Here is an 11,489-nt window from a genome sequence, read left to right as displayed (position 1 = left end):
AGAAAAGCTGGGGAAGGCTGGAGGAGAGAGGCTGTGGAAAAGGTTGCTCTCAGCATCATACACGCCTCATCCTTCTAGGTCGGGTATCCACAAATTCCCAAAATTTGCGAGAACATAACCCTGGAGAAGGTGGGGGTGACCCACGGAGGAACTCCCTGGAAAAGCGGAGGCGGCCCCAATGGGAGACTCCCGGGGGTCAACTCCGAGGGGAGGGGGCGTCTGCGAGAAAGGGGAGGGGCGGCGGTGGGCAGCCTAGGGAGGAGAGGAGGGGCGAGACGCCGTCGCCAGCCCCCTCCCCTCGTCTGCACTCCCTTCCTTTCCCTCTCGGCCGAGCACCCGAGCGCATCCCGCCGAGGCCGGGCCGTTTCAGGGGGAGGCGCCAACTCGTCGCGGCGCCGGGCCCCTGACCGTGCAGTAACCGCTACCCAGGAGGCGGAGCGGACAAGGCTCCGGCCTGCGCGGAGGTAAGAGGGTGGAGGAGTGGTGTGGGAGGCCGAGGGGGATCGCGGCCGTGACGTGGGATGCTGTCAGGTACCACTGGGGCAGGCCACCCCTCCCCGCCCCTGCGGCCCGGCCTCCCCGCCAGAGACCGCTGAGGGGCCCAGGGGACTAGAGCCGCGACCGTGCCACAGGCCTAGGCGTCGTCGCGCATGCGTAAACCTGCTGGCGGGAGTTAAGAGCTAGGTTCTGGGGCTACACCCAGCCCAGGCCGCAGGCAGAGGCGGCCCTGCGCATGCGCAATTCCGCTGGCGTGGGCCCGGCGCGCTGCTCTGCGACTACATCCTGCCCAGGCCGCCGGCCTAGGCTGCGCTGCGCATGCGCGAGTCCTCTGGTAGGGGTCGCGTTTGGCGTGGTTCCAGGGTGATCATCTGCCCGGAGGCCGCTCTCTTCCTAAGCTCCCGCGTCAGGTGTGGCTGGGAGGGCGTCACAGGTCCCAAGGGAGCGTCTTGCCTGAAGTTTCTCCTTCCTAACCCACTCGCTGCACTGCATAGGTTGCTGATGTTTTCATTTCTGTGGCCTCGACCCCTAGGCTCCCTTCTCATAAATCTAGTACCCCAGGTCCCGGGCCCCGGACCGGCTCGCTAACTCAGTGGCAGTATATGCTTTCGACATTTGGTCCTGATGTCCAGGAATAGCGCGGAAAGTTTGACTTTGTTAGGCGAAGCCGTTTTGGAACTGTGGAGGGATGGGAAGAAATCGCCGAGTGTCTTAAGCCGCGACATACTGCTCTGCTCAGCCCTGGAAATAGAGGTTTTCAGACATTGAAAACTTTCCAAGTGCTCCGTCTTGGCGAGAAAGAACTGAATTGGAAGGCGAATTTAGAATGAACTTTTTGCTTTTGTTCTTTGCAAAAATTACATAAAATGTTGCAACAGTTCGAGACCAGGACTATAACAAAACACATTTCGTGGAGCTACTTTGTACTGCGCTTGGCGACTTACCTTGTCAGAGCTGAATAAAAGTGGTTGAGTTCACAAACAGTGCTCTGGATCGTTGCTCTTTCCCCCAGACTCGAAAGTGACAGTCACTGTTTAACGTTTATTGAGCCTCCTGGCTTTGCACCTTCCTAGTATTGCGTTCCTGCTGGGTTTTACACCTTACTAGACAGCGGGTCTTAGTTAAGTCAGTTTCGTGACTCCTGGGGCTCCTGTGAAGAGTTTCTAACAATGTCATTACTGTGTGCTTTGTAATCTTATATGATGTGCTGATACAGATATTTGGGGGCTGGAATAGAAGAGCCACTTAGGCTCAGAGAATGAGTACTCTAGGTGAAATGTAATCTATTTCCTGCTAGACAGTACATGCGTGTTATTAAGCAGCAGGTAAAAGCAACAAGAATGATACGTTCTTGCATTAGGTATATCTCCCAATGCTATCCCTCCCCCCTCCCCCCACCCACAACAGTCCCCGAAGTGTGATGTTCCCCTTCCTGTGTCCATGTGTTCTCATTGTTCAATTCCCACCTATGAGTGAGAATATGCGGTGTTTGGTTTTTTGTTCTTGCGATATTTACTGAGAATGATGATTTCCAATTTCATCCATGTCCCTACAAAGGACATGAACTCATCATTTTTTATGGCTGCATAGTATTCCATGGTGTATATGTGCCACATTTTCTTAATCCAGTCTATCATTGTTGGACATTTGGGTTGCTTCCAAGTCTTTGCTATTGTGAATAATGCTGCAATAAACATACGTGTGCATGTGTCTTTATAGCAGCATGATTTATAGTCCTTTGGGTATATACCCAGTAATGGGATGGCTGGGTCAAATGGAATTTCTAGTTCTAGATCCCTGAGGAATCGCCACACTGACTTCCACAAGGGTTGAACTAGTTTACAGTCCCACCAACAGTGTAAAAGTGTTCCTATTTCTCCACATCCTCTCCAGCACCTGTTGTTTCCTGACTTTTTAATGATTGCCATTCTAACTGGTGTGAGATGGTATCTCATTGTGGTTTTGATTTGCATTTCTCTGATGGCCGGTGATGGTGAGCATTTTTTCATGTGTTTTTTGGCTGCATAAATGTCTTCTTTTGAGAAGTGTCTGTTCATGTCCTTCGCCCACTTTTTGATGGGGTTGTTTGTTTTTTTCTTGTAAATTTGTTTGAGTTCATTGTATATTCTGGATATTAGCCCTTTGTCAGATGAGTAGGTTGCGAAAATTTTCTCCCATTTTGTAGGTTGCCTGTTCACTCTGATGGTAGTTTCGTTTGCTGTGCAGAAGCTCTTTAGTTTAATTAGATCCCATTTGTCAATTTTGGCTTTTGTTGCCATTGCTTTTGGTGTTTTAGACATGAAGTCCTTGCCCATGCCTATGTCCTGAATGGTATTGCCTAGGTTTTCTTCTAGGGTTTTTATGGTTTTAGGTCTAACATTTAAGTCTTTAATCCATCTTGAATTGATTTTTGTATAAGGTGTAAGGAAGGGATCCAGTTTCAGCTTTCTACATATGGCTAGCCAGTTTTCCCAGCACCATTTATTAAATAGGGAATCCTTTCCCCATTTCTTGTTTTTCTCAGGTTTGTCAAAGATCAGATAGTTGTAGATATGTGGCATTATTTCTGACGGCTCTGTTCTGTTCCATTGATCTATATCTCTGTTTTGGTACCAGTACCATGCTGTTTTGGTTACTGTAGCCTTGTAGTATAGTTTGAAGTCAGGTAGCGTGATGCCTCCAGCTTTGTTCTTTTGGCTTAGGATTGACTTGGCAATGCGGGCTCTTTTTTGGTTCCATATGAACTTAGATGATGAGTTGGTGGGTGCAGCGCACCAGCATGGCACATGTATACATATGTAACTTACCTGCATGTTGCGTACATGTACCATAGAGCCTAAAGTATAATAATAATAATAATAATAATAATAATAATAAAAAGAAAAAAAAATTCCTAGCATCACAGAATAAATACTACTTGATCATAATGTATGAGTCAATTAACATACTGCAAAATTTGGTTTGCTACTATGTAGTTGAGTATTTTTACATTTGTGTTCATCAGGGATATTAGCCTGTAATTTACTTTTTATAGTGCCATTGGTTAACTTTGGTATCAGGGTAATGCCAAATTGGTAAAATTAGTTTGAAAATATTCTCTCCACTTCAAATGTTTGTAACAGTTTGAGAATAATTGGTTTTTATTCTTCTTTAAATGCTTAGTAGAATCCATAAATAAAGACATCGGGTCCTAGACTTTTCTTTAAAAAAAAAAAACGATAATGTGAAATAAAGCTCTAGAGTTTGTTACACACACACACACACACACACACACACACACACACACACAAGAATGATACGTTCTTGCATACCCCACCTCCACCACTCAGGCCTTATTGCTCTTGCTGGGCTCGCCAAGCGGACCCTCACCCAAGGGCGTCTGCGTTTTGGTATTTCCAGTATGCTCAATGCTCACTTTACCACTCTTCGCAAATCTCCATGGCACAGAACTTCATTTAAGTCTTGAAACAATTGCCATCATTTCAGAGAGGTGACTACCTCACCTAAACCGGCTGGCTCTCGAAACTCTTGTACTGCTGGTTTGGCTTTGTAGCACTTAATCACCATCTGATATTACATATTTGTAAGGGTATGATCAGTCTATCTCCACCATAATTGAAGCTCAGAAGGTATTTGTTAATTGTAGAAATAAAATGGGAAACTAACTTACTCCAGAGATATTTTTGTACTGAACTCAACCTAGATTCATTCATTTATTCAACAAAAATTTATTTTCTATCAGGTCCTGTCCTTGATGCTTGGGATGCATCAATGAACAAAAGAGACAAAGATCCCTTCCCTCTGGAGCTTACATTCTAGCAAAGAATGATAAAAAACATATTTGTATATTAGGTTAGAAAAGTACAAATGCTATGAAAAAATGAAAAAGGAGAACAGAGAAAGGGAATTGGGAGTGCAGGTGGGGGTTGCAGTTTTAAACATCATGGGTACGGTGAGTCTGAGGATGAACCAAAGGTTATGTTTAACATGGAGAACTGGGTTTTAGAAATAAATCTTCTTCTGGGAGAAAACGTTCTTTATCATGCTCTACAATGTCTTTTATGGGAGCCCACAGCATGACCCTTGTGATAAATGTCACCATTTTTTATAGTATATAGGTGAAAAAACATTTTTTTCCCAAATAAGAGTTCAAATTATTCAGGAGTTTATAGTTTAACTTAGCACATCAAATGAAGACGCTGGACTTTTACAAGGAAGAGCTAGCCAGACATCTATGTAAATTGTGCTGAGAAAAACTGTATGTTGTCTCCACAGTTTTTGCAATTGCTTCTAAATGTCCCTCTGATTGTGGATGACTAGTGAAGATCTTTTCTAAGCATGGTCATTGCTTTTCTGTATTTGAAACTGTGTAGGAGAGGAGCTTAAATCACCTGGTGTGATGTTATGCTATAAGGTATTAAATGACCTCTCTTAGAGGTATCTGAATGAACCAGATAGACCTAACTAAATTTCAATCCATAATTAAAGAAGGCTTAGAGAAAGAGGGTGATGGAGAAGAATAATTTTAGAAAGTAAAGTGTGTTTCCCCTCATGTCCTTTACTTACATAGATTACAAATACTCTGTTCAAACACCAAAATATTATTAATCTAGGACCATAAATGTAAGGAATCCGTGGAATTTGCTTATGCCCTATGAAATTGTCATATTCAAGTTTGGTTTTATCGGTGGTTAAAGTAAAATTTAAATGCCCCAAGATACTGCTACTGTTGAGGTTTACTTGGATTTAAATTACTACAAATCAGGCCAGGCACGGTGGCTCACCTGTAATCCCAGCACTTTGAGAGACCGAGGCAGTCAAATCTTCTTGAGCCCAGGAGTTAGAGACCAGCCAGGACAACATGGCAGAACTCTGTCTCTACAGAAAAACGAACAAAAAAAAAAATGAGCCAGGCATGGTGGCACACACCTGTAGTTTCAGATACTTGGGAGGATGTAGTCAGAGGATCACTTGAGCCGGGAAGGTTGAGGCTGCAGTGAGTCATGATCACACCATTGCACTCCAGTCTGGGCAGTAGAGTAAGACCCATCTCATAAATAAATAAATAAATAAATATTGCTACAGATTAAAATTGTCCAGGAAAAGGCAGATTGGAGACCAGGAATTACTGGGGTTACAGAGTGACATTAAGGACTCTTGTTAAAGACTAAAAGAGAGTTCTACATGGAGATTTTACTTCAAAGGAGTGGATAGCTTGCCTCCTGGTAAGGGATATTCATAATATCCATCAATGGAAGGCTGAGATGATACTTCCAGCTTTCACTGTCTGGAAGGAACATGTATCCAGTTCACATGGTGATCACATTCTAACAACGTGAAGGTTTCCAGGAAACTTAAACCATAATAATTTTTCAGCATTAATCTGACATTAGAGCGGGTTTCTTTTATGTCTTCAGCCTTGCTAATTGGCCTGAGCTAATAGCTCTTATGTATATCTCCCTATGGAAGATGTTTTGAGCTAACAAGCACCAGTAGGAGATGGTATGTGAATAAAACAAATTTTGACTACATTATAATATGTCCTGTATTATGCTGTGTATATGCATGTATATAATACTGAACAAAACCGATCTCAAGTGGAAATGAGCCAAGGCCAAGAGGGCCTGCCATGTTGAAGGAATATATATGCTGTGGGTCAAAGATCTTTAACAATTAGGATCTCTGTAGCAGGTGTGTTAAGATTTTTTTTTGAAAAATCGGATTAAATCTATAAGGACCTAGATTTAAAATGGATTTACAAATGAGATCTCAAGTCTCAACTCACATTAGTGCATATAACAACTTAAAAATATTTTTATCATTTATGTTGGTTATTTTTCATATTTGAAAGTGACACTTTTGCTGTGTGTGGCTGAAAAGACCGAAGTTGTCAAGCTCAGTAATCTTTTCAATTAAATACCACTTTGCTTTGTACTGAAGATCTAATTCATCACTCTTGTTGAAATTTGGAAAACTTTTAAAAAAACAAATAATTAAAATAGTAACAGTGTTTCTGTGTTCTACACAACAGTTTTCTGTTTTTCATGAACATATGGCAATACCATTTCCTTTGAGGTTGTGTGCTAGTTTTAGTTATGCTTTTAGTGTTTTAGTTTTGTCCGTCCTGTTTATAATTGTTCCATTTTAATTAGCCACGTAGGTATTTTACTGTTACTTGTCATTGATTTTAGACATCTAAGTGGAGCTAACATTACAGCTAACACTATCCCTTTTTGCAAGTGAAAATTGGGATCATGTTTTATTGTATATGTATTTATATTATTTATAACTTGAAGATGACCCTTAAAAAGCTATTAAAGATACTATCTAATGACTCACCTAAGGATATATTTGGGAACCATCATTATCCTTTTGAAATTTACGTGGTCTGCAGCTCATTAGCACACTGATGCTGTAAACTGCATGCTGGTGCCCTAAAAGACATCGATATTATTTAATTTTCTGTTTCTTTTGATTATAAAAGCATCAGCAAATGTGTTACCCACCCAGATGGGATAATTTTAAGCATAGAGTTCTATATTGAGAGAATTCTAAAAATATTAATGTGTTTCTCAAGCATAGCTTTAGAGTTGATCTCGTTAAGTTGAATTTTAAAATATGTAATACTGGGACTTCTCTGCAGGAATTGCTATTTTTTTCACCCCTTCTTCTGTAATCACTTCTAAAGAAGAATTATTGGCATTTAGAAGCCCCTGATTAACTGCAAAATATCAGTACTTAAAACCTACCATTGGGTTGGGGTAATGTGGACAGAAGTCCCTAAGAGAGCTGGATATTGTTTTGCTCTACGTTATTCTGTTTGCTCTCGTGTATTTGCTTTCAATTCAGTTCCTACTGCAGGCACTGAATTAATATTTGTTGAATGAATTAGGCAAATGAACCTATGTCCCATAATCAGCTTAACTCATTTTTTAGGTCAGAGGTATTACCGAGTAATATAACACATTGTGTAGCAGATACACTGATTAATACTGATTACTTTACCAAAAATAATATGTACAGACTGCCTGTTATATCTTTTGCACAGGGAAATGAATTATTTGACTTTATGTGAGGATTAAGAATGAATGTGTTTATCACATTATCAAAAGAGTGTCCCCTTATTCAGTAGTCTTCAACTGTGTAGTTTTTAAGAGTGTAGAGAAAACTCTCAACATAGAATATATAGAAATAAGGAGTTATCTGCCCCAAACAGGGATACTTTAAAAATAAATTCGTGAACTGTACAATTAGGAAAACAGCTAAAATAGGAAATGTCATGTGACAGGTTACCTTACTTGATATATATTTGGCTTTGAAACATTACTTTTATACAGACTTGAACTACTGGCCACCGAGTGTCCCATTTGGAACCTTTAAAGACAGAGATCAGTGGCAGGAACTTCTGCTTGGAGAGGGTACTTATCATTACATTTTCTATTTATATTGTGAGGCAAACATTAGCACAATAAGATTCTGTAAAAACAATTTTAGGTTTCATTTTAATAAAATGAGGAAATACATAAGAGACTGTTTTGCAAAGAACAAAGCACCTTTTAATATAAATAACTATATATCATATATATATATATAAATATATATGAGCCAAGTATATATCCCAAAACAAACATATAAGGGAAAAACTAATAAAGTAACACATAGTAAGATAGTAAGATAATCTTTACTGTCATCCAATAGCAAGATGATATGAGATGATCTTATGCTGTAACACTGTCACTATGAAGAAAATCTTCCCAATACTGTTGCCAGCTTCTGCCCTGGCTCTACAAAAAACATTGCCCTCCTATGCAGAAAAGGGGGACATCTGTAAGCAGATTTAGACCATAAGTAGAAAGCACATTTTTGCCATTTTAATACACTGATATTAAACATTTTTTAACTATTTTGGATTTTTCTTACAGGTACAATAGTACAAATACTACTCATTGGATATGTCGTTTAATCCTCCTATTTAAAAAAATCTATTTATTATTATTATTTTTTGAGATGGAGTCTCACTCTGTCACCCAGGCTGGAGTGCAGTGGTGTGATCTTGGATCACTGTAACCTCTGCCTCCCAGGTTCAAGTGATTCTCTTGCCTCAGCCTCCCAAGTAGCTGGGACTACAGGCACACACCCTTACGCCTGGCTAATTTTTGTATTTTTAGTAGAGATGGGGTTTCACCATGTTGGCCAGGCTGGTCTCCAAACTTCTGACCTCAATTAATCCTCCCGTCTCTGCCTCCCAAAGTGTTGGGATTACAGGCGTAAGACACCGCGCCGAGGCTATATTCATTATTTTAGAGACAGAGTCTTGCTCTGTTGCTTAGGCTAATGTGTAGTGGTGTGATCATAGCTCATTAAAAAAAAATTATTATTTTTCTTATTTTTTGAGATAAGATCTTTGTCACCCGGGCTGAGTGCAGTGGTGCGATCATGGTTCACCGCAGCCTCGACATCCTGGGTTCAAGCGATCCATCTATCTTAGCCTCCCGAGTAGCGGGACTACAGGTGTGTACTACCACGTGTAGCTAATTTTTAAGTTTTCTGTAGAGACGGCGTCTTCCTATGTTGCCCAGGCTAGTCTCAAACTTTTGGGGGCCTCAAGCGATCCTCAAAGTGCTGGGATTACAGGTGTGAGCCGCCATGCCTGGCCTTCGTAGGGTATTGATTCAATTTTATTTTATAGATGGCTAAAGAAATTATGAGTTTTCATTACCAAACGTTTATTGAATTTCCATGTCCTTGGTAAAGGCAAAATTAGAATGATAGAATTCTCATTTTAAGAGTTTATTTTCTTTAACATTGGGTAACCTTAATCTCTCCATCCTGAGATGATTAATTTAAGCTTAAAATCTTGAAAACCATCTTGTCAGACGGAAAAGCCGTAGCATACCAATTCATTGACAGAGTTACATGGGACCTTTTATCTTTGGTATTTCCTCCACCAAAACTTCCCCATGAAAAAATTCCCATCAAAGTCTAGCCATACATATGTTGGTATCTATAACACATTAAAATAGTACTATCTTCTGTATGTTTTAAAATGTTATCAAATAGTATACCATATGTATCATTTTGTGACTTAGTGATTTTGGTGAACATTGTTTTGTAGATACACCTGTTCTGATTCTAGATAATTTATTTTAATAGCTATATAGTATGCATATGCCACAGTTTATTGGTTTCGTTGATCAATTCGTTCTTTCTTGCTTTTTGCTATTGGGAATATTTGTGTGTATGCTCTAGAGTTTATCTAGGGCAGTGTTGCTAAAATTGCAGGACTTGTTAGTGATCTGGAAATTAGTGGGCTGAGATCAGCATTTTCTTTTAAAATGAAATTGAACAGGATAAAATAGGGTAGAGTAGGGTAGAATACAATAGCATAAAGTAGAAAAATGGAAAAGATATCAAGCATCTCATGTAGGAGGAGTAAGAATTATTTTGTGAAATTTTTGTTTCAGTTGTATATACATATCAAAAAAGATGGAAAGACTGCTGTGGTCTAAATATTGTTGAATTGTTCTGTAAAGTCATTGTACCAATTTACATTCCTTCTAGCAGTATATATGAGTGTGCCTTCTCATCTACATCCTCGCCAGCACTAGGCATTGTCTCCCTTTAACTTTTGATGATCTGATAGAAGAGATCTCTTATTGTGGTTGCATTTCGATGATAAATAACATGGTGAACTTGAGTATCTTTTAATACATTTATTAATTTATTCTTCTGTGAACTGCATGAATCCTTTGCTCACTTTTGAATTGTGTCGTTTGTTTTATTCTTACTGATTTGCAGGCATTCTTTATATATTTTGTGTATGGATCCTTTCCAAGCTGTCCATTATGTATGTTACAAATATCTTCCGCCATTCTGTGGCATATTTTTCCCTTTGTTCAAGTTTACTGCTCTTTTCTTTGTGTTTTATGCTTTCCTGTCTTATGTATGAAATCTTTAACTGCTCTAAGGTCATAAATATATTTCTATACTTCTAAAAGTTTGAAAGTTTTGCTTTTTTTTACATTTCCACATGGATTCTCTTTTATTTTCCATATGGAAATACTGTAGATTAAAATCTCCTTAGTGTGCATTTTTTTCATGTGTTTCAGTGTCCAAATTGTTGAAACCCTCTCCTGAAGCTTATAAAGTATGATATTCTAAAGTTATATTTTATAACTTTAGTATTTTTATAATAGAGCATCTCTGCTGCTGACTTTTTAATAGTAGATAGCACAGATACAATTTTTAAACTGTATTTTTCTCAGATAAAGAATGGATTGTTAAATGTGCAAGATAGTATGTTCTTTTCCTTCTGTTTTTCTCTAATAGAATTTATTTGTGTATTTATATTTCCAGTCACATTAACTTTGCTCTAGAAGACAACTTTACAAGGATCTAAAAAGAACAGGATTAAAGATGACTGAATACTGGGTTCCAGAAATTTAAAACAATCAGGTACAAAAGTTTTTGGAGGGAATGCTCCCAGCCAGTCAGTATAAAATAAAACTGTTGAGAATGTACACAAGAAAAACTTGAAGTATCTAGCCCTGAAATACAGTGGAGGGTCCCAAAACAAGGGCTTTGGAATAGTCCTGGTTCAAATACTGGCTCTGACACTGATTGGTTGGTGACTATTGGTCACGTTACTGAAATGTGTGAATAAAATGGAGGCAATGATTAACCTGTTTCATTTGGATATTATAAAGATTAAATGAGATAAGGTGAGGCACTTAGTGCCTGGCACAGAATAACTTTATTTTTACTGTTGTTATTGCTGTTGTTATTTAGAATACATTTTATCACATCATGGATATGGCTTTCTGTATGTATATTGTGAATTGTTATTTTAAGTATGTATATCAACATATCGTTAATAGCCTGGTGAAATCACATGGATAACAGGGTAAGGTAATCTCCACATGTATTGCACAAACTATACGTGCAAATTGGGGATGATAGTTTTCTTTATTATGTATGCATCACATTGAAAT

At 39.2% G+C, this 11,489-nt stretch overlaps 1 protein-coding gene across 6 annotated transcripts in view; it reads left to right on the top strand.

Annotated features, from left to right (window-relative positions):
- Window positions 1-216: 216 nt before the first annotated feature.
- The window catches only part of RCBTB2 (RCC1 and BTB domain containing protein 2), a 46,141-nt gene continuing 34,868 nt past the window's right edge, over window positions 217-11,489 (top strand). For 2 of the 6 annotated variants that reach the window (XM_063714661.1, XM_024257576.3), the window contains exons 1-2: window positions 299-464; window positions 10,855-10,953. The gene's annotated coding sequence lies outside the window, so the exon portion shown is untranslated. 6 annotated transcript variants of the gene reach the window in all.

This window comes from Pongo abelii, chromosome 14 (assembly GCF_028885655.2).
Source record: "Pongo abelii isolate AG06213 chromosome 14, NHGRI_mPonAbe1-v2.0_pri, whole genome shotgun sequence".
NCBI lineage: Eukaryota > Metazoa > Chordata > Mammalia > Primates > Hominidae > Pongo > Pongo abelii.
Note: the sequence above shows the minus strand (reverse complement) of the source record. Positions and strands in the feature narration are given on the sequence as shown.